General features: G+C 38.3%; 1 long non-coding RNA gene across 1 annotated transcript in view; it reads right to left on the minus strand.

Annotated features, from left to right (window-relative positions):
* Nucleotides 1-4170: 4170 nt before the first annotated feature.
* Nucleotides 4171-24931, minus strand: part of LOC118015123 — a 157517-nt gene continuing 136756 nt past the window's right edge. Inside the window, exons 5-6 of the long non-coding RNA XR_004680537.1 lie at nt 24234-24385; nt 4171-4261 (exon numbers count right to left, since the gene is read on the minus strand). This is a non-coding gene — a long non-coding RNA (uncharacterized LOC118015123). The remainder of the gene's footprint in view (nt 4262-24233; nt 24386-24931) is intronic.

Here is a 24931-nt window from a genome sequence, read left to right on the forward strand (position 1 = left end):
ATTTCCAGAAGCTGGGGATATCTACAACAATTCACCCCTTGTGCCCCTCCATCTCTGCATAGTTTCCACATAAGCCTTTCTTCCTGGGAGAAGTTTGGAAAGGGAAGGTTAATGAGACAAGCTAGAGTTCTCTCTACTGTAGCTGGTTACAGGGCCACAACTAACACTGGTCATCTCCTTCCTCTACTATGCATTCTAGACCCTCTCCCCCTCAGCTGTTATCTCTTGTCATCTCAATGGTTTACCTGGTGGCATGACACAGACCCTTTTCTCTGAGGTATCTAAAGCACCGATTACCATGCCTTTCTCTGGCTAGAGTTACTGCATTTGTCAATTTATCATCAGAACTGGGCAAGGGAATACCCAGGGTCATGCAAGTGGATTGCCTGGGCTCCACACATATTCCAACCAGCCCTACCTCCTCTTGATCCTCTTGGCAACTCTATCTTGCTGACTGGTCATAGGACACAAGGAGCCAGAAGTGCCCAGGCAGTAGCTCAATTGGACTCTGGCTCAGTTGGATTCTTGCTATATCCCCTGGAAGAAATGTTCTCTCTTTGGGAATCAGGATCTCTATACTTACAGAGTCCAGAGTTCTATACAAACAGTAATAAAGAAATCTTAAACTTTCAGTGAAGAGCAATCTTTGGGGATCTTAAAAATTTAGAGGCCAAGAAGAGTAAGGGCAGCTAGGGAAAAGGAAGTGGCAGTTACACAGGAAGGAAAACAGGTGTATGATGTTTCTGAAGCTAAAAGAAGAAAGTTTTCAAGAAATAGGTTTGATCAACTACTGTCAAATGCTGGGAAGAGTACAATACGATGAAGACTGAGGTTAGACCCCTGGATTCAGCAAGAATTAGTGACCTTGAAGAGTGTTTTTTTCAATGCAGTGGAGGAAGGAAAGCCTGATTAGAGGGGTTTAAAAATAGGAATAGGAGACAAGAAAGTGAAGATCGTGAGTATATACGCTTTTAAGATGTTTTCTACAAAAAGAAGTAGAGGAAAAGAAGGTAGCTTGAGGGAAAAGGCACAAATGATTTTTTGAAGGAGGCAATACACTACAGCATGTTGATGGAAATGACCCAGTGGAGAGGGAATGATCGAGAGGCCTAGTTAGTCTTTGCCATAGATGCCTGACAAGTAGTGCTCAGTGAATGCTAGCTCCTCAGACATTGATAATTATATGATCATCTGCCTACTTTCTTGAGATTTTGATTGATTTTTTTATTTCCAGCAAGTTTCCAGGTAATGTCAGCAATATACCTAAATTTTAAGGTCCATGAATGTTACTATGAAAAATAATAAACTAGAAGTTTACCATTCCTTATAACCATGTGAAAATAAAATTATATTAATTGTGTTCAAGGGTTATAGGCTAGTCCATGCATTGGAATATAAATGTGTTATTTCCACAAAATATTTTAGAATTTTGATAAGGTTTATTACTTGAGTAGACTTTTGTCAACAGTCAATAACAGAGTGGCTGGTGGATGTGTAGGGCCACAAAAACAAATAAAAATAACAAACGACAACACAGAGAAGAAAGAATAAGGTCAGTGGAGTGGTTGCAAAGCATTAAGCACAATCTGAGTGTTCAGATAAAAACTCTCCCTTTTTAACAGTAACTATGGCGACTGGGAAACTAATCAGGGTGCCTGGGATTAGACCTAGTACTTTAGTGGATCTAGGACAGAGACAAAAGAGAGGATATTATGTATAGTTTTGTTATTTTGAACAAAAGAGAAAAGAATAAATCTCTTTATTTGTGAAACTGTTCAATTTGTGTGTGAGGAAAAGCCATGACTATAACCAATCAGTCTTTGTCCAAGTAAAAGATTACACAGAATTATTGTCAGATGCTGGATTTTTCCTTCCAGAGAAATGACAACCCTATACCTTGAAAATTTCAAGAACAGTCTTCCAAAACCCCCATAAAATATTAAACTAATATACTTGCAATTTTAGTACAAATCAGGAAATGCAGAAATTACAGCACTCATAGTTATATTAACTAAGTTCACAGGGCACACATGTAAGACTTTTTATTCCAAAGCAGCCCAATTTGAAGAGTTAATATTTCTTTGGGGACTGAATACTTGTATTTTCCATCTTCTCTGAATTAAGATTAGAAAACAAAAATAAGTGTTTGCATATTTCATTTAATGTATAATTTCTTAGCTTTGCCAAGATGTTGGGCTGACCTCTGATTTTGTATCAATATTTAAGGGAAGATATTAAATGGGAAATCATCTTGAAGCAAATTAAAAGACAGTCATGTACTAGGGCTTTTATACTTTTTATATTTATAATAGAGTAATTTTATTTTGTGGCTAGTTTCCATGTTTCCATCAATTAAAAAGAGAAAAATACTTAATTTCTAAGGGCAAATCTCCAGTTTTTCACTTCTTTACTCTAAAACATTGAACAGAAGAGAATCATAGAGACAGTATAACATTTGATTTACTTATTTTTCTCATGCAGTGTTTTTTTTTTATTGTCCAAATATATTTTGATTGGTTTAAATATTCTGGAAAATTAATTCGGGAGCTGATAAAATACTTCTGAAAGTCATGAAGGCATGTCTCCTTGCCGGTGTAAAAATGGACATAGCTAAAATATCCCTAGTCCTACACTTTTCAATTGAGAAAAAAAATACATTCTGTTGAAGAGATACGCCAAATCAACCAATGTGATTTTATCTTATGGAGAAAGTCTGAGGAGATGTGCAGAGCATACCTCAGAATGGCCCACTCAAGGGGATGGAAGAGGGGACTATTTCTCTACTGATTCTTGTCCTGCATTGTATTAATACCCTCGCACTTCCAAGTTTGTGTGTGAGTCAAAATCTAGCTCAACAGGTTCCCTCAGGTACTACAGCAAGAAGTCCCTGATGTAGAAAGCAAGAAATTACAGTAGAGGCAAGGTGCTGTCTCGTTATACTTGTGTACAACAGATTCTCATAATAACACCTGGGCTAGAAGAACTTTGAGAGAACATGAAGTGGGACACAAGAGGGGTCTAAACACCGTTTCATGATTAATTCTGGAAAAATAACATGATATAATCATCCATAGATGTGGTTATTTGTAAATGGATATTTAAGGTGATACGAGAATACCCAAGATTTATCAAGATGACTGTAAGAATGTCTAATCAATCATGTTACGTTTTAGTAAAGAAAAGGCAGGCTATAGCTATAGAATATATCCCATGTTTTCAAGTCTGCATGGGGCCTATTAAGAGGAAGACAAAATGTACTATAGAAGCTTTGTGTGCCTTCAATATAGTTACAAAGCATTGTCTCCTATAAACTAGTCAAAAACCCCGTCTATTTAGCAGCATGGTCTTTAGTGAAGAGGGGCATCAAGCAATCATAGCTTAAAGGCATTAACTAGGAATATCATCTAATTAACTTTGTTCACTCTGCTTCTATGTTCACCAAGTGACCTCTGATTCTCCTGAGGCTGTCTCATAAATTGGTCTACAGTGATAAAATGGACTCATTTTCAACATGAGTAATTGTGTTCCCTTCATAATCACATTTATCATCATAAATTTAAAATCTGAACCATGATTTATATATCAAGCCTTTGTGAATTTGGGTAGTGTGAGATGAAGAATACTGAGCATGGTTGGGATATTGTTTAAAAATATATCAAGCACGGGGTGCCTAGGTGGCTTAGTTGGTTAAGCATCTGCCTTTGGCTCACGTCATGATCCTGGGGTCCTGGAATCAAGCTCCAAATTGGGCTCCCAGCTCAGCAGGCCTTCTGCTTCTCCCTCTCCCTCTGTACCTCCCCCTCCCTGACTCATGCGTGTGCACTCTCTTTCTCTCTCTCTCTCAAATAAATAAATGCAATCTTTTAAAAATATATATCAAGCATAGATGTGACAAGGAAGCCAAGATGATATGACAAGAAGAGAATTATATAAAGTTCTACTAGGAAAAGTAGTTGAGTAAAAGTTGGAACAGTAAAGTGGCTTGGAAAAGTAGAAGATGCAAAGAGTGTGCTGATTCTTCTTCCTGGCTCTGTGGGCAAAGTGAAGGAGATCTGGGAGATATTACAGTTTTCAATTAATGGGAGACAGAGTGAGAAAAGCTTCAAGACTATAGCTTGGCTATTTTAATAGTAGAGGACCTCTACAAAATATTGTAGACCCAATTACCTGTTTTCAATTGGAGCATGGTCTAATGGAGCCTTCGACCTCAGCAAAATCGCTTCTCCAAGTTGGTAGTCTGGCTTGATCCTTTATCAAAAGTCTTGGGAGATGGGAAATAAAGGTGATTGCAAAGCATTTGGTAAACATAAATAAAATACAAAATTCAACATTAGCAACTTTCCAGCAAATTTCCCTGAAATAAGTGGTGTATTTTGTGAAAAATTTCAGAGTGGTTTCTTGATACATTAAAATGTTTTTCTCGTATTAGTGATGCTTTCACAGTTGGCTTGATTCACTTGGTATTGATGATCTACACTATAATAAAATTTAAACAGAGAAACTTAATACAGTCTGAATTGGGAACCACAGCTTCACTGGGACTTAATGTATCATGTTGCAACATAACATTCTAATATACATAATTTCCTAAATCGTGCATTGACTTCAGGGAGTACTTAAATATTCAGCTCAATTTTCTCTTAAGTGTTCAGAATATAGTTAACAATATAATGTCCTGCATGCAGAAGGTAGAGAAACTTCCCTTCACACCCAGATCCACCAGCAGAGCCAGAAACGAGGCAATAGCTATATGAAAAAGCTCCCTGGCAGAGTTACTTTCAGCACATTTTGATAGGACACAAAAGGAAGTAGAATCAATATTTCCTGAATGCTCATGTGCCAACCCTTTTACTAGTATTTTAACACACTTTAGCCATTAAAACAAATCTGCACAGAGGTGCTGTTGAAAATTAACACAGCTGTGGTGGAACTGAGACTGGGAATATAGTCCTGTCTTCATTCTCTTCATCCACATGACCAAGAATCTATGTACAAATCTATGAATGCAAGAGAGTTCTGCCCAAGCATCCCATCATGGGTATTGTAGCATCATTCCTTCTTCAGACAATCTTTTCAGTGATGCTGAACTAGGCATCCATATATGAAAAGAGTATCTGTTCCTTCCTTAAAGGCAAGAAGGGGGTTACCAGACCAGTTTTTGCTTTCTTAGTAACAATAGGTATGGGTTCAGGATCCAATCTCTAACATGTTCACCAACTGTAAACTCTTACATGACAGAGGCTATGACCTTGACTGCCAATTTCCGATTTATACCTGGTTTAAAAGAAACTTGCCCAGAATCAAGCCATGGCAGCTTATGTTTTAGTTGCTGGGTTCTTGCTTCCTCTAAACTCTGAAGACTCAAGCCCTGAGTTATTTCAATTATTTATGAAATAAACCAGTACTCACATTAATACAGGTCTTTATTTATTTGGTATAAGTAGATGAAGAAAATGTTTGGCAAATGTTCACTTTTATAGTGAATTGGGTTTGGCTTGTTGACTAAGTGGCAAAGGATTTGGATATGAATATTTCCAGTTGGCAGTAAGGAGGAGAAAGCATTCTCTATTTGCTTCTTGACATTGTGAGTTTAAGGAATGCTTTGTGTTGTTTTCCCGACAGACTTACAAATCAAAAAAAGCAAGGAATGGTAATCTACAGCAATTAGTGGAAGACAATATCAGGGGAAAAGACAAGTAAGTTTTCATTCTCAAAAGGGTGAAATCTGTCAGTAGGAGAAAGGGGAACTCTTATTTTGATGCTAATGTATAAAATATTAACTTCATATAGCTTTGCAGACAAACACATTAAAATTCACTTTAACTCCATGAGGAAGTTAATAAACATATGATAAAACTAAGGTAACTACTTTAGATGAAGAACGGAGAAGTCACTTTATAAAAGGGTATCATATGCAGCCTCTGGAACAACGCCCAATGGTCCCTACCTCTTGGTATTCCCATCCTCGTGTCATCTCTTTCCATGAAGTATGGGCTAGACTTAGTGACCTGCTTTCAATGGGCAGAATAAGGTGGAACTAACAATGTGTATCATAAAAGGCAATATAGTCCTCTCTCTCTCTTTCTCTCTCTCAGATCATTCTCTCTGGGGGAAGCCAGCTGTACTACCATAAGCAATCCTTTGGTGAGGTACATGTGGCAAGGAGATGAGGCCTCTTGCCAACAGCCGTGTGAGTAAGCTTGGAAGTGGATCGTCCAGCCCCATTCAAACCTTTAGATGACGAGATTCCCAGCTGACAGTTTGAATGCAGCCTCATGAGCGACTGTACCACAAATACTCACCTAGGCTGCTCCCAGATTCCTGATCCTGAGAAACTGTGCAGGATACAAATGCACATTGTTTTAAGCCACTAAATTTTGAGTTAATTTGTTGTGCAGATAAGTGGTTCAAGGAGGCAGGAGTGATAACAGACACTCTATCCTGGAAAGGATAAGGCCAGGAATTCACTTCAGCAAGAAGACTAGACAGGAGTATATCAGGTTTAAGCAGGTCTGTTAGAAGAAGAAAATATAGGCACAGGTCTTGAGAGTCAGCACATCAAGGCTGAAGGACTGGAGGGCCAGCAAAATTGGCACACTTTGGAAAAGTTAGTACATAAGAGTTTAACCCCAAAGGTTAGTAGAGGATGCAGGTGAATGACCTTATTGGGGGCAGCTACAGAGAAGCTAGAATTACCTCATAGTTTGGGAGACTGTATGACATTCGATGTGGAAATTGTCCTAGTTATCAGAATTCAGGCAATTAAATAGACATGGTTGCTACCCTCTAGGAACTTATATTTCTAAAGGGACAGATTGACATGGGCAAGCATATAAAAGGATATAACTCTAAATTCCAAAAGAATATTCTTTCTCCTCACCATTCTCTCTGCCTCTGTCAAGCTCAGACTCTCCGCACCTCCTGCCTAGCACTTAATTGCTACCAGGTTGTTTCTTGTTCTTGAGCCTTTTCTCCTCAGCTAGACTGTAGGTTCTTAAGGAAAGGATCATGTCTCATTCAATAATCCTCCTCTAACCACAAGTTCTTATTTGAAATGTGAGTATATGTGGACATATTTCTGTGTACCTTCTCTGAAGCCACAAGAATTTTGGATCCTTATATGTGAATCATTTCAAATGCCGCCATCTTGTCTGTAGTGAGATTCAAAGCCCTCTGGGTTATTTTTTTCTACCCTCTTCTGCCTCTCTATACTATTGGTTATATTCTCTCCAATTTTTGCAAAGGTGCATTATCCATTTTCTTCATACTATGGGAATTATGATGTGGTGCAAGAAATGGTGCTAGGTGTTGGGAGGACATGCTGCCATAGATAAGATCGACATGGACCCTGCCTTTCTGTCATTTGCTACCCATGTAGTCTGTATAATATTAGGAAAAAAGTAATTAAACAACAATACACATAAACAGTGGCAGCTCCCAGGAATGTTTAAAGATAGTACCCATGATGTGTCAAGCTATTTCCCAGTGGAGAATCCATTTTTTGATCTGACACTATGCCATAAGTGATATTTCATACCAAAGAAAGCTTCATAAGATCTTCCAACACAGAACACTCTTTAGAACAGAAGGATGTACTCATGGGGCGCCTGGATTGCTCAGTAGGTTAAGCAACTGACTCTTGATTTCAGCTCAGGTCATGATCTCAAGGTCGTGAGATGGATCCCCAGGTCAGGCTTTGCGCTGGGCATGGAGCCTACTTAAGATTCTCTCTCTGCCTCTCACTCTATCTCTCTCTCAAAAGAAAAAAAGAAGAAGAAGAAGAAGAAGTTGTACTCATATAAAAGGACATAGATAAAGAACATGAGAGCGCCTGGGTGGCTCAGTCATTGAGCGTCTGTCTTCGGCTCGGGTCATGATCCCGGGGTCTTGGGTTCGAGCCCCACATTGGGCTCCCTGCTCGGTGGGAAGCCTGCTTCTCCCTCTCCCACTCCCCCTGCTTGTGTTACCTCTCTCACTGTGTCTCTCTCTGTCAAATAAATAAATAAAATCTTTAAAAAAAAAGAACACAAATGTTGGAGACACAAAAATGAAGTATCTTAAAAGAAGGCAGCTAGCGGTTGTCAGAGCATATTGAAGGGTGGTAAGACCTTAGAAAATAACTTCTTAAACCTTGATATCTATCGTTTAAGCAAATAGCATAAAGTGTATTTTTTAAAAAAAACCTTCACATATATATTAAATGATTCATTACAATTCTATAAAATGACTAACTCCTAATCTGTTAGGTGTCCATTTAAAGTTGTTTCCTCCCGGAGTCCATCCCAAGTAGTCCCATAGCCCTTGTATGCTAACACAATTTAGAGTAATTTAATATTTAATTATCTATTTCCATCCAATGAATCATGGGCTTTTAATGAGAGCAGGGACCTGTCTTTCTTGATCAATTTTGTATCACTAGTCCCTAGCACAGTGCCTCACCATGGAAAATGTGATGAATAAAGGAATAAATACATGGAAGTAAAAAAGGGTCTTCACAAAATACAAACAAACAAACAAACAAACAAACAAAACACCTGTTATCATATGCATGCTTTCTCTAAAAAGATAGAGAAAACATCAAAAAGAAATAAAATCATTATGTAGGACTGTTCAAACATGTCTGATGATAAATAATTCTGCTAGGAGCACAAGATACATTAATTCCTTTTCATTCATTTTCTTCATTTATTTGTTACCTTCCTACTGCAGGCTCAGCAATGTTTTTACCTATCCTGTTTGGCCTTTAAGCCCTTTCTGGGTGCTACTTTCTAGATTTGGCCCCAGCAGAGAGACCTGACATTTCTGGAACTCACTCTCCAACTTTGCCTTGAAGGGCCTGACGTTGAACAGTCCCAGCTTGCTCATTCATCACAGGCTGAGGTATTTGAACTGAATTCTGCCAGAAACAACAGCCACTAAAGCAGTGTGAACAAAGAAGACACACTGCAAAACAGGGTTCAAGAAGATTCTTCTTTGATAGCGATTAGAACTGATTTTTTTCTCTGGAAAGTCTGAGGTTGAGGAGCCGTCGCTTTTAAGGAGAGGAAGGCCATGCAATGTTAAAGGATAAGGAGCGATGCAATATGCTGTATTTGGTTCCAAATGGGCGTCTCTTGTAGGAGTTCAGCGAAGGAGCAGATGATGTGGGATGGCAGGGTCAAGGGGCCCTCGGTGATGAAGGGGGCCATAAGTTAGCTTTGAAGGATAGAAAAGTTTTAGATAAGTAATAATGTATATGACTTCTTTACAGGACAAAAAATAGAGAACAGTTTGGTTGTAGTGGTGGTTCTTGGTCTCCACTCTGGATTCACTTGAGGAGTGCAATAAAATGAGAATTCACATGACCTGTCAATACCCTCCAGCCAAAGACCACCAAGAACACACCAGCAGTTGAAAGAGACTGGGTTTATTGATCATTACAAAGAGGGAGAACCATGTGGTCTCTTAGTAAGAGGGTGTTAGAAAAGATTTACTATAGGGATGTTTGGGTGTCTCAGTCAGTTAAGCTGCTGACTCTTGATTTGGGCTCAGGTCATGATCTCAGGGTTCTGGGATCGAGCCCTGAGTCCCTGGGTCTGACTCTGTGCTTAGTGGGGAATCTGCATGAGGATTTCTCTCCCTCTCCCTCTGCCCCTACCCCTGCTCACTCTCTCTCTAAAATAAATAAATAAATCTTTTTTTTAAAAAAAAGGACTATAATATTTGGGCTTTTGCTAGTAATTTGGGGGAGGGTCCAAGGAAACAGGGCTTTGCTCTACATTAGATGCTGTCAAAAAGAAGGGGTAATTCTGTGATTGGGTATCTTAATAACTCTTACCTAGAAGATGGAAGAAACCAAGCGATACAGTAAGCATAATTAGTAAAGAAACAGCAATCAATCATACCATTCAGGAAAAGGAGTATTTGGCCACTTTTGTGGTTTGGGCACTGTTCCTGTATTTGTCTGTGCTGACACTTGATTACAGATTGGTTATCATGGGCACCAAGTGGCCTTGTCTAAAGCTGGTGTTCTGTGAAATTGCTTGGGCTCAACAGGAGAATACCATGGCCTACCTATGAATACCAGGGCAGCTGCCAGATGTTGGGGATTGCTTTTCAATTTTTTAGATGCAGCACATGAAATTGATTCACTGGTGGACAAGAAGTCTATATTTTTAATAAGATGTCTATGTGATTCCAATGGAGGGAATCTGAGGATCAAGTTTTCCTATGATGGGAAATAAGGCTGAACAAGAGGAGCAAAGGATTATAGAGATCCTTAAAAAACAGGCTAATAGGTTTGAACATGGTTCTGCCAGCAAATAGCAGCCATCAAAGACATACAAGCAAAGAAGCAGTATTGCAAAGCAGGGTTCAGAAAGATTCTTCTGTCGGTAGTGAAAAGAGCAGTTAGAGCATAAGGGATGGGAGCTCAGGCTGGGGGTAAGCAGGGAGAATAGAAGCAGACAGACAGCAGCTAGGAAACTCAGGCAAGGGGCTGATCCTGACAAGATGATAAATTGGATTAAAATATTGGCAGTGGGAATGGAAAGAAATTGTTGGATGTGAAAGACATTAAATAAAAATTTGAAATCCATTCACTGTGAGCTTAGAGGACAGGGACTTATTTTGACATTCTTGGCTCCCAGGCCTGTGCCTGGGGCAGATTTTACCTCAGGGGGCACAGCATACATCCAGGAACTATTTAAGGACTGAATCAATTAAACAATTAATAGGATTATATAACTGACAGGTTGTGGGGGAAGAGGAAGAAGGAAAAGATCAAGAGTGATTTTAGGACAGTTTGGAAGGGAAAATTATTTCTGTAGAAGGAGCATTCAGTTTGGTCATATTGAGACTCAGTAATGTCAGAAATTAGCAATATGGGTTTGGAAATTGAATTCAAGAGATAGGTTAAAGTAAGGGTTGCAAGGTGAATAAATGGGAGGACTGAAGTTTTTGGAGTACATGGAATTACTAAGAGGGGGTAGATGGAAGAATGGAAATCAGAGTCAGCCTCCTCTTCATTTGGCATGGCAATTTTTGTTTTCTACCCTAGAGGATGAGCTCCTATTAGGGGGGGAAACACACACACACACATATATATATATATATATATATATATATGTATCTTTCAGAAATACAGTGTAGATTTTATGAGCATGTTTTTGAAGTCAGCAGACAGGGTTTCCAGTACATCCTTGTTCCAATCAAGCTGGTTTTTTTTCATGTATTTAACTTACCTAAGTTAGAATTTCCTGACCTATAAAAAGAAGACAGTAAATGTAAAGCCAAGCTCTTAAAGATAAGTCTGGAAAGAAAATGAAAATACAAATCTCATGTGGGAATGTATGAGTGACAGTGTGCAGTAAATATGAAGTTTCAGTTTGCTTTTTAGGATAGTTCCGTCTTCTCAAAACATGACTTCTTAAGGAAAAGTGGCCATCTTCAGTGACTCTGCCCTTTCATATCATAGGACAAGGATTGAAAATTTAAGTGTACCCAGTTGCTGCCAAAATGGTGGAATTTTATTTTATTTTATTTTAATTTATTTATTTTTTAAAGATTTTATTTATTTATTTGACAGACAGAGAGAGAAAGCACAAGTAGGCAGAGCGGCAGGCAGAGGGAGAGGGAGAAGCAGGCTCCCGACTGAGCAGGAAGCCCGAGGTGGGGCTCAATCCCAGGACCCTGGGATCATGACCTGAGCCGAAGGCAGCTGCTTAACCAACTGAGCCACCCATGCACCCCAAATAGTGGAATTTTAGAGCACTATAGAAACTAAGTAAATACAAAATAAGAGGGAAAATCCTTTGACTTGACAATTTTTTCTTAAAGATTTAATGTATTTGAGAGAGAGAGAGCATGAGCAGGGGAAAAGGGCAGAGGGGTGAAGGGAGAGAGAGAAGCAGACTCCCTGCTGAGCAGGGAGCCCACATGGCTGGATCCTAGGACCCCAGGATCATGACTAGAGCCAAAGACAGACACTTAACCGATTGAGCCACACAGGCGCCCTTGACTTGACAATATTACATCCAAGCACTAATGGAGTTGTTAAATAAAAGTAAATATATTTGAGATAGCTCCTGCCTAGCTCATTCTGAGTTTTGTAAAAACATATTTCCAGACAGCTCACTGAAAACAGCCTATCTTGTTAAAATTTAACCAAAATGTGGGGGTGTTCTATACAAATGCTCACTTGTCCTTTACTATTACTGATATATTTTGTAAAATAAATGTTTCAACATTATACATTATGAGAATCAAGTTATTAAGAATCAGGAAAAATACCAGGCTTCATTGAGAAAGTTTGAAACATACAAGAAAACATCTTTAAATAGCAATGCTGAACACCACACAGTGTGTTAGAGTACTTGTGTTCCCACCAAGATTCTTATGATACACTCAGTGTTGGAGATACAAAAATCTGAAGCATCCATTTCCATATTTGATTTGCACATGGTCTTCTTGCTTATCATGCTGTCTATCTAAATATGCTAAAATTGATTAAGGTTTCTTTTTTTCTGTTGAAAATAGAGCTACCCTATGACCCAGCAATTGCACTACTGGGTATTTACTCCAAAGATACAAATGTAGTGATCCAAAGGGGCACCTGCACCCCAATGTTTATAGCAGCAATGTCTACAATAGCCAAACTATGGAAAGAGCCTAGATGTTCATCAACAGATGAATGAATAAAGAAGATGTGGTGTATATATATACAATGGAATATTATGCAGCCATCAAAAAATGAAATCTTGCCATTTGCAATGACATGGATGGAACTGGAGGGTATTATGTTAAGCAAAATAAGTCAGAGAAAGACAATTATCATATGATCTCACTGATATGAGGAATTTGACTTAGATCAAAAATTAATGATGTATGGTGACTATCATAATAAAATTAAACTAAAAAAAGAACACTACTGAAATAAATAAAAAAAAACTTAGAAAAAAGAAGAAAAAAGGTTTCTTTTTTTTCTTATACAAGCCTTTATTCTCCAACCTTCTTGGTGTGGGTAAGGGGGGAGAGGGGCTCCAGTTTATTGCAGCAATTTGTGTAATCTATGGGAAAAGAACACTGGCCTACATTTTAAGATATTCAGCTTTTTTTTTTTTTTTTTTGACAGAGAGAGAGATAGGGAGAGCAGGAACACAAGCAGGGGGAGTGGGAGAGGAAGAAGCAGGCTTCCCGCTGAGCAGGGAGCCCGATGTGGAACTCGATCCCAGGACCCTGGGATCTTGACCTGAGCCGAAGGCAGACGCTTAATGACTGAGCCACCCAGGCACCCAAGATATCCAGCTTTTAATTCAGATTCTATCCTAATCATAAAAATGGAAGAAACAAACATTAATTAAACATCTACAACACACCAAGCCAAGATATATGTAATCTTGTGTGGGTGGTAAAGGAGACCCAATAAGGTAATTATCATTAGTCTCACTTTATCAATAGGGAAAACGGAGGCTCAGAAAAGATAAATAATTTATCCAAGGTCATTGACCAGGAACTAGGATGCAAATATTTAAACTGACTTTGAAGTTCCCAGTTCTTTCAGTTATATTAATTCCTATGACTACAAACCATTCATTTTTTTTGGTTGTTATTTGATTACTATAGTTAGAGAAAAGCTGCTACAAGTTAAAAACTTTTTTCAGGATGTTGGGAAATATTTTTGCAGAAATCATTTTATTAGTTCACAGCATAAGTTAGATGTGAAGATAGAGATCTGGAAGTATGTGTTCTAAGTGAGTACATTTTAATAATATTGGAATAAATCAATTAGCTACATTGTGACTGTACAATGTTATACTTAAAGCTTAATGTGAGGAAAGAAAGACTGAATTACAACATATGATCAGTATCCTTATTTTTATGCATTAGCCTCCATTATTTTTCCTAGGGGCTGCATTTCCAATGCTCTTTAAGAATTTTAGATTTCTCAGTATTGTGTTTTTCCAGACCAAATCTTTGACTGTCTCAGTCAAAATTCAACTGATGCTGTGGGCTGATTTTTTTCTCCCTAACATTTTATTGAAACAGTCTATTTCTCTGGAATAGTTTAAGTTGTTCTTACAATTTCCGGTTGGGTGGGACATTTTTTTTTCTTTTTTGGCTATGCTGTTTGCTTAAACTATGAAGCCATTCCAAGACATGTTTTATCATCCTTTTTGCCCTTTAGAGGAACCTCCCTATAATTTAAGGTTGTTAATAACCTCACCAAAGTGACATTTCTAATATTTACTTATTTATTTTTCTCATTAGACACACAGAATGAAGGACAGTGGTTTTTCATTAGTACTTCTAATTCCAACCTACAATAAGTGGTTAATAGTGTATTCCTTCAGTAAAGTTGTGTGTCATAAAAAGGGTATTTTATTTATTTTTAAAAATATTTAATTTATTTATTTGAGAGAGAGAGAGAGCGCACAAGCAGGGAGAGAGGCAGAGGGAGAGGGAGAAGCAGACTACCCACTGAGCAAGGAGCCTGATGGCAGGCTCCATCCCAGGACCCCAGGATCACGACCTGAGCCGAAGGCAGATGCTTAACCAACTGAGCCACCCAAGCACCCCCTAAAAAGGGTATTTTAAACATAAATGTAAATAAGGCTAACAATTTTAAAAATATGTGAGAGAAATATAAATAAAGCTAACAATGCCTTAAAATATAGGCCATCCCTTTAGGAGTTGAAAAACCAAACACATTTCCTGAAGTTGTTTCTGGAAAGCAAAAGGCATTGGAATTAAATCAATTAATTATTTAGGACATGTGTGTTCTTATCTTCTTTATCACTGTTATTATGAAGGCACTTTTAATCACAATTAGAATGTGACATGTGTACCCATTTATACTTCATCATTAATTAGAGCAAGTGACATATTCCTTGGGAACTTATTAATGAAACAGAACAAAAATGACAGGGACTCTATGAAGCCAATAAATACATTAGATCATTGAAGATAAAGGAAAGAATGGACATCCTTTCCCTTTCACAGATGCAAATTTGAATGCTGTTTTAGAAAATTATTCCGGTATTTCCTGTTTGATTAGTGAGGAGTTTCTTATTTTGAAATTCCCCTGCAAGTGTGGCCTGACTTACTCCTAGTAAGATACCATTACAGTCCCCCCACCCCCCATCCCATCTGTGGTTTTGCTTTCCATTGTTTCAGTTACCCACGGTCAGCTGGAAGCCGATGATCCTCCTTTTGACTTACCATCAGAAAACCAGTAATAGCCTAACGCTATGTCACAAACCCTGTATCATTCACTTCGGTTCATCTTATCAATGTAGGCATTTTATCATCTCACATTATCACAAAAGAAAGGTGAGTACAGTACGAGATATTTGGATTATATCCACATTACTTTTATGAGAGTATACTGTTATAATTGTTCTGTTTTATTATTGTTGTTGGTAATCTCTTACTGTGCTTAATTTATAAATTAAACTTGATCATAGGTGTGTGTGTATAGGAAAGAATATAGCATATATAGGATTCCATACTATCTGTGGTTTCAGGCAACCACTGGGGGTCTTGGAACGTATCTCCCTCAGAAAAGAGGGGCTACTGTGGCTGCATTCATGCATGAAAGCAGATTAAACCATCTTCTGTACCTCTTGATCTAACCAACTGTCCTTATAATGTGTTTTAATGTTCTAGACCTACTGGGTCAAAGAGTGTGAAAGCATCAGGCACCCTGGAAAAACACTCACAATGCGGTTATACTGATGTGAGAGAGTGCTGTCTTCTCACATCAAGTAACATGTAATCACCCCTTATTTTTGGAAATTGTAGGGCAAGTACTGAACTGGTAGTCATTAAACTAAGGTTCTAGTTCTCAGCCCATTTCTCACTTAAAAGGCCACCCTTGGAAGTCACTTAGCCTCCCTCGGTCTCAATTCCCAACCAGTAAAACGAAGGACTTTCAGAGTGTATTGTCTCTAAGACATCCTCCAGATGTAAGGCTTTAACAAGACCCATAAAATCTGTATTTAATGCCAGAATCCAATTGGAATACCTTTAAATTTACTAAGTAAATACTGAGCAATGGGGGGCCTGCACCCACCTGCTGAGTGACATTTTGAAACTCTAAACCATTGACCTTTTCCAAAAATGAGGGGATTGTACACTTTTCTTTATCCTATTAGCATAGGAGGCATGAGAGTAAGTAAAATTCCTAGTTACAAAGCTGCTTAGAATTTGGAAACCATCTTTCATAAACATGCAATCTATAGATAGCTACCTATTAGAATGACTAAATATACATCCTAAACAAACATGCTAAGAGAGCTACTAAGAAAGTCAAGCGAAAAACCATTTTTGATGAATGTTAACTAGACAATATATACAAATATCATATCATTATGTTGTGCACCAAAAACTGACATGTTATATGTCAATGGTACCTCAATTTAAAAAAGGGGGGGGAAGTAAAAAACCATTTTATTTTCTTTTAGACAAACCCCAAATATTTTTCTCATCTATTTTTAAAATTAAGAATAGGGAATATTGCCTAATAGTTAACACATTTAAAAACTAGGAAGGAGGGGTGCTTGGGTGGCTCAGTCGTCAGCTTAGGTCATGATCCCAGGCTCCTGGGATCGAGCCCCGCATCAGGCTCCCTGCTCAGCAAGAAGCCTGCTTCTCCCTGTACCACTCCCCCTGCTTGTGTTCCCTCTCTCGCTGCATCTCTCTCTGTCAAATAAATAAAATCTTAAAAAAAAAATAAAAATAAAAACTAGAAAAGAGAGGCAGAGATTAGAAAGGAAATGAAAGATGAAAATGGAGGAGAAAAAAAATGAGAAAAAGAAAAAAAAAGATTCACAGATGGAGAGAGAAATATACAAGTCAGGAAAGATAAGGAAATACATCAGAGGGAATTTCATAAAAGTTAAGTGGACAGGGAAAGAAAGACACATTCAACAAATGGAACATTAGTCATCCATGAGAAAGGTTTTCATGGAGAAATAGCTTAATCAATGGCTTTTAATGAAATAGATTTCATACACATAGTAGTTTTAAGCAATCACAGGCATATGGGGAAAGATAACCTCTTGGCACAGATTTCTGGGCCAACTGAAGAGGAATTGAGGACTGAATCAGAGATTTCCCAATGTTATTTCAATTAAAATGAACTTCTTCAATGGGTATTCCCTACACTATTGTAAAATGATAGTAACTGACTAGAAATTGGGCCTCATCTAGAAAGAGGAAGAGAAAAATTTAGGATAGAATAAAAAAAATTTTTAAGTATTTTGTTCTCCATGGGAACAATAAATTATTTATAATTTTTCATGGAAGCCATTTATTTACAAGTCTTCTAAATAATGTATAAAAACTGTTAACATTAATCTCTTTTCATATTATTATTAATTCAAAATAGAATATTTCTGAAATTAAGGAGTTAATTGCTCTTCTTCAAGTGTTATAGATAAGAGCATAATTGTTATTTTTAAAATATCCTTATCATTTGGTGACATAGTAGATGTATATGTGTGAAATGACATGATTTCCTTTAATATCTATCAAAATATGTGGGGGTTTATAGATAAAACAAGTATCAGAATGTTGCTAATAACTGAATCTGAGAGATGTGTACATAGAGGTTCATTTATTTTCTATTTTTGTGTATATTTGAGATTTCCTACAACAAAAAAAATAAAGCATCTTTTTTTGAAACTGAGTCAATACATGATATCTCACTTCAGGACATCATGAAGGACTCAAGGATTTTTTGTTACTGAAGTCTTCTTTTTCAGTGACTTCTACAACTTTATTTTTCATCATCCTCTGAGTTTTATTTTCAGAACAGCTGAACTGTATTTTTATAAATTTCCACTTCAGAAACACAGGAAGTCTTAAGAAATGGATGAGAACCAGGTACTTAGTGTACGGTTTTCCACTGTGTTTTATTTTAACCTAAGTCCCAGATTCTAAAAGCAGAAATGAAAGTATCTTTCTGCCTTGGGTAAAGATGTCTCAACTGTTCGATGAGAAAGCTGGAGAAAAAGTGGCGTTTGGAAGCCTTGCTTTGGCTATCACCTGAGATTGGTATCCTAGAAGTGCGGTGTGCTCAGTCTACTGGAGGAGGCATGCCTGCCTCTTACTCACACACTGCTTTATTTGCAAGTTAAAGTCTCAGAGGAGACTGCCTGTCTACCCAGCTGCAGAATGTGTATATGATGATTGCATCTGTCGCCATGGAAACTGAAATATAACCGATAAACTACACACCCCAAACAGATTAAAATTGACTTAGAAAAACTATGTAGGGTTATTACAAAATGTATGATAAAACATCTCTTTACTGTACCTCCCTGTTTAAAATGATAGCTTATGAAGTAGAATTTTCATAAAAATCGTTCTCCGTAACAGAGTTTGTGGTGGTAGCAAGGTTATTGCTGAATAAATCCTTCAAGTAGTACATGACAGCAGGTGGATGAATGGTTTAAATACATATATGCTATATGTGTAAGGGTAATGATACCATTATGTAATACTACGAGTCCCAGAAATCCAGGCCCAGATATGTTTGAACTTAATAAAAATATAATTGATTTTTGTTTTAACCTGTTTTACTATTTCAAAGATGTATATCTATTGTCTTGTTGTTGAACTTATATTAACCTAAACTTAATAATAGCTACCATTAATTCAGCATTTACTCATAATGATAAAAATCATAGATATGGAGAACTAATAATCGAAACTATTGTAGAACATTCATTGGTTGAAATGGAGATTTTTTTTTTTCCTGGAATGTGGCTATCATACCTAAAGAGCTAAGATTGGTCATTTGGGGAAACTGAAAAATTATGGAATGATGATTATTTAGATGTCATACAATTAACAAACCTTATTTTTGGGGTGTCAAGGTATTGAGATCATTTGATAGTAACAATAAATTAATTTTTTTTTTCCTAGCAAAAATTAGCAATGGTAGTATATACTAAGGGAAAAGAGAAAACACTGGAATTGTTCTTTACCACTTTTGGATTTTCATTGTGTAATGAATTTGTTTTGCATTAGGACTTTTAAAAAACAACCTTCCAAATTACACAGAACATGAGGACAACTTATGGAGGATATGTCTGTCTCCCCGAAATTTTGAAGTTTATTTTGCCATCTTTTAAGTCAAAGGAAGACTGGAAAGTCTGTTTTTCCATTTGTTGCTATGAATGTTTATAGGAAGGAGAAGATTCTTTTGGAGACAGCTGAAATAAAGTTCCAATGTTCTAAATTCTCTCTTTGGAAATGACTCGTAGCTTCTAATGTAGGACATTCTAATGATCTGTATGTGGATGTATGGAATGTTCAATGGCCTAGGAATGGTGATAGCTGGATCTTAGTTTATTCTCTGTCCTGCCATTACTTGGCTGTAGATCTCAGACATTTTTGGCCCACAGTTTTCTCATCTGTCAGATCTCAGAGGAGGTGCCAAATAATCGGTAACATTCCTTTTGGTTCTAATTAGAATCAAACCTTACGTGAATGTTTCTGTCTGACTCAACTCCAATCCATAATTCCTTTCTCCCTAATTATTTTCTGGTATTGGTCCAGGGATAAACATGGATCCAGTTCTAACCAATGAAGTGTTAATGGCTGAGATTCCATAAAAGCTTTTTAAAAGGAGAGATTGGGACAGAATGATCCTTTGAGCCTTTTGAACCTGTCCCCTTCTTGCCTGCAAAAAATGTAATGCTTAGGTGTAGTGGCCATCTTTTTTTTAAGATTTTTTTATTTGTTTATTTGAGAGAGAGAGAGCAGAGTGAGCAAGAGAGAGCACAAGTGGGGGGAGGGGCAGAAGGAGGGGAAGAAGCAGACTCCCCGCTGAGCAGGGAGTCCTACTCTGGAATGGATCCCAGGACCCTGAGATCATGACCTGAGCCTAAGGCAGACGCTTACCCAACTGAGCCACCCACGCGCCCCTGTAGCAGCCATCTTAATATCCATGAGGTGACAAGCTAAACAGTCAGGATAGCAGAAGCAGAGAGATGAAAAGAATGTGTATCCTTAACGGCTTCTTTGAGAAGCCATGCCAACCTCGGACTGCCTGTATCTAGATTTCTTGCTATAAGAGAAAAATAAACCCATTGTTTAAGCCATTGTGGTACGGTTTACTATTATTGGCAGTAGAATTTATGCCTAAATGACATAGCTTAATACAACAAATAAAACTAAAATGCCCTAATTGAAGACGGTTCCTTATGAAGGATACAAAGATCAATACCATGATTGCTTCTCTCAAGGAGCTTCTAAGTAGAAGACAAAAGATGAACACTAAACTAGCTACAATACCAGTCAGAATGCATTAAGAAATGTACCAACAACATTTTAAGCAAGATGAAGTCATACTTGATCTAACAATGTAGGAAAATTGGGCATAGCCCCCCCTTTTTTTAAAGGTTTATTTATTTATTTGAGAGAGAGAGAGAACCAACAAGCAGGGGGAGCAGCAGAAGCAAGCTCCCCGCTGAGCAGGGAGCCTGAGATCATGACCTGAGCAGAAGGGAGACGCTTAACTGACCGAGTCACCCAGGTGCCCCTGGGCATAGAGCCTTAAAGAGATACATTTTAGTACTCTTGCAAGTTCATGCTGCCTCCTAATTACATTAATAATTAAATTATTAATATAGAAGTAATAATTGGACATTAAGCTATGATAACTTTATCATGCTGATCTAGAGACCGTGTGTCATACCATTAAGCTTGACTTTCGATTTAACATTTTAGCAAAATATTGTTTTCATAAAGTATCATTTTAAAAGAATTCCACATTTGGGAGATTAAAAAAGGTCAGGGTAACCCATTTCCTTCTGCTTGATCAGCTATGGTTTATGCAACTACTCCAGTGCCCTAATAATTTGCGGTTTGAAAAAATTGGACTAAAGTCAATGCCTGTCCTCCTTTTTATACACTTTTTTTTTTCCACTGCTCTGATGCTACCCTGACCCTAGCCTACTGTCCGAGTCTTTTCCCAGACTGTGTAATCTGATAAGCGATTCAACACAGATGAGTTAACCAATAAAAATTGCTTAATATGCTACCAGTGTTCCCTCGTGTCTGTGCTTTTATAGCATCTAGCCTGTGATAATTCCTGATGACATTTTAGAATCATCAGGGAAACTTTTAAAAATACCAAATGCATGAGCCCTCCCATCCAAGCCAATTTGAATCTAATTGGTCTGCAGTCGGATGCAGGAATTGATAGGTTTAAAAGCATCTCAGGTGTTTTTAGTGTACAGCTAAGGTTAAGAACCAGCCATCCAACCTACATTCAAGACATGTATCCACCAGATGCCTGACATGGCAAGTTTCTCTAAAAAGCTACTCTCAGCCTTGTGGGATTGGATGACTAAAGCACGACTCATTTTGCCCCTGAGCTAAAAATGAGTTTGTTGAAAGAATCCTGCATTTTCTCAGGAACACCACAGGGAATGGGGTCTCTTCAGGGCCTGCACCCAGTATCGGGAAAGCTGACAGGAACAGACCCTGGTTCCCTCTGCCCCTTCCTCTCTTGCTGGCTCATGCTCTAATTCTCATAGACTGCTGCTTCTCTGCAGATTTTTGGTTAATTCTTTCCCCTCACCTTCACCCCCAGATATTTGGTCTATTCTGCTCTTTCTGCAACCCAGCTCTCTCTGCCTCTGCAGCTATGAAGGAAAATACTATGGCTACTCAAGGTCACCACATGTATTTGTACCCCTCACTTGAAGTTGCATCTACCTAGAGGGCTGCCCTTTTCTTATATGAACAAAATGGTCCCTTTGGAGGGACACGGCCTCAAGATAAATCACTACTGGTGGCCCAGTTTCTCTTTTAGGAGATAGGTCCAAGCTCCGAGGCTCCTTTCTTACACGTACATAGTCTCTGAGAAGCTCTGGCCCATCACTGCCCATTCTGATCTATTCACCTATGCTCTGAGATGCAGGGTAATATGGCAGAAACACATTTAGAGGACTCATCCCTACATGGGGAGGTAGCACTTATTTTAAAAGGGGATCATTTATGAGGTGGGCAGTTAACAAGAAGGTCAACTTGATCCCTCAAAGAGCTAGCTTTTGAATATGGGAGATGTCTAAAACATAAAATGTCTCTCAGAAGCCCTCTGTCAGTGTAATGAGCACGTAGGAAACACCAGAGAACTTTCCTGACTGGAGTGTTCCAGGAAAGCATTATGGAAGGGACAAAACTTTTATAGACAATGTAGGATAAGAAGCAGCCCAGACAGGCAAAGAAAGCATAATGAACAAAGGCATGGGGTGAGGATGGCAACTATTTCAGACTGATTGGACCACAGGATTCAAAACGTAGTGTGTGATCAAGTTGAAGCCAGATTGTAGATTGTTGAAACTCAGACAAAAGGATTCCTTCTAGAAAATATAAAGTTTTTGAGCAAGAGAAATATATAATCAGATGAGTATTTTAGGAAGGTCAATCTCTTCCAAAATGACTTAGTAACTAAAGAGGAGAAGATATGAAAGTAGATGAGTAGATCAAATAAGAGGCAAGACAATCTAGGTTGGTGGCAGTAAGAATAAAAAAATAAAGACAGGGCATTCTTGAGGACCATGGGGATTTCAGGCAGCATGCCAGGGGCAAGGAGAGAGATATTTGGATTAGGAAGCATATTCCAGGCTCTGGCCACATACATGTATGGGAAGCCAGTTCCGATAAGTTCCTTTTTAAGGCACCATATTGTATTTATTTCATTTGACTCATTCCATCATTCTCTCACTCAACAAACATTTACTGAGCACCTGATTTGATCAGGCATTATGTGAGGAGGTGGTTCTGATAAGATGAAGAGACTGGTCTCTTCCAGTGAGGATGCGGACATGAAAACAATGAATGAGAAGACAGTGTGAAAAGTGCCACATGACCTCATAGGGCTGCTGGGCAGATTAGATGAGATCACGTCTGTAAGATGCTTAGTTAGGCACAGTGCCTGGTACCTAGTAAGCGCTCAAGAAATAGTAACTATTATTCCATATAAAATCCCCAGAGAGCAAAAAAGGAGTGATGAACTGCCTCAGGATATTGAAGACAGCTTCAGAGAGGAAGTGAGATCATTGACCAGGCAGAGGCAAAGATGGGCATTCTAGATGGAAGGGCCCACATGAGCAAAAGCATGGTGTGTTCTGAGAAGACGGAGAAGGGTGGCCGGGGGATGTGTATTTAGTAGTGGCAGATAGGCTGGGCCTACTTTTAGGTGGCCATGCCCAGCAAAGTCTAGATTTTGTATTTTAGGCAATCAGAAGCAATGATTGGATTTCAAGCAGACAGAGGGTAAGCAGATATCTTATTAGAAAGATCACTACGGGGACAGTGAGGGGGATGGACTAAGGGTGGGAAGTGAGAACAAGTCAGAGCTAAGAAATTAGTAGACAGATTAAATTGTTCAGGCAAGGGGCGCCTGGGTGGCTCAGTCGTTAAGCGTCTGCTTTCGGCTCAGGTCATGATCTCAGGGTCCTGGGATCGAGCCCCGCATTGGGCTCCCTGCTCAGCAGGCAGTCTGCTTCTTCCCCTCCCATCCCCCCACTTGTGTTTCCTCTCTCGCTGTCTCTTTCTGTCAAATAAATAAATAAAATCTTAAAAAAAAAATTGTTCAGACAAGTCATTTGAGGTAAGAGGGTGAATTGAGATGGTTGCAGTAGAAATGGAGCAACAGGGGGGAAAATGGCAATTTTTGCTTTTATTTTTACAATTTTTTTTTTTAAGATTTTATTTATTTATTTGACAGAGAGACAGATAGTGAGAGCAGGAACACAAGCAGGGGGAGCGGGAGAGGGAGAAGCAGGCTTCCCACCGAGCAGGAAGCCCGATGTGGGACTCGATTCCAGGACCCTGGGATCATGACCTGAGCCGAAGGCAGACGCCTAACGACTGAGCCACCCAGGTGCCCCAATTTTGTTTTGATAAAGCATTTTATGAAACATTTTCAACAATCCATACACTTCTAACAGCTTGTGAGGTTATGTTTGAAAATGTATCTAATTCAAAATGTATTACATTTTTACCAGCTCACTCTTATAATGTTAATCTCTTCTAAAAACATAAGAAAGACCATACTTTAGGGAAACAAAACGAAACAAACTTTCACAATTATAACATCCATTATAATATCATAGGTTGGATTACTTACAAAGATACTGTGCAAAAATAACTTCATACAAGTATTTTAATGTTGTACTCCAATTTTATGTATTCTTGCTTATATATTTCAAGATTGTGAAACAGATACTCACAGGCAAAATTTAAGTATTCTGATGTGCTGATGAGAACATCCTTTTTTTATTGCATTACATGGGAACCAATCAGGTGGCCTAGACCCAGGTCATGCCTGGAGGCCGACAGCTTTCTGGGTTGATAAGTTGCTTATGGCTTATCTTCCTGACACCTGGAAAAGGTTACAGAACTCTCAGATATCTCTATTACTGCAATTCTGTGTACAATCAAAGCCTAGTCATTGAAAATCAAATTAACTAGGGGTGCCTGGGTGGCTCAGTCTTTAAGCGTCTGTCTTCGGCTCAGGTCATGATCCCAGGGTCCTGGGATCGAGCCCCGCATCGGGCTCTCTGCTCCTTGCTCCCTGCTCTGCGGGAAGCCTGCTTCTCCCTCTTCCACTCCCCCTGCTTGTGTTTGTTCCCTCTCTTGCTGTATCTCTCTTTGTCAAATAAATAAATAATCTTTAAAAAAAAGAAAGAAAATCTAATTAACTAAAATTTTCAAATAATGAATTGTTTTTTCTACTCTTTATATGTGGTAATTCATCTTTATAATAAAACCACCAAGAATTGTAAAATCCTGTATTTAATTTTAAAATAAAACAGAGTAATTATATTCCATTCCATTTGCTATTATTTTACTTTTAAAACTAAACTTATAATTTTGAGATAATTGTAGATTCACATGCACTTGTGAGAAATAATTTAGAGAAATCCCT

Source organism: Mirounga leonina, unplaced genomic scaffold, assembly GCF_011800145.1.
Source record: "Mirounga leonina isolate KUSES-001 unplaced genomic scaffold, KU_Mleo_1.0 Mir_165, whole genome shotgun sequence".
NCBI lineage: Eukaryota > Metazoa > Chordata > Mammalia > Carnivora > Phocidae > Mirounga > Mirounga leonina.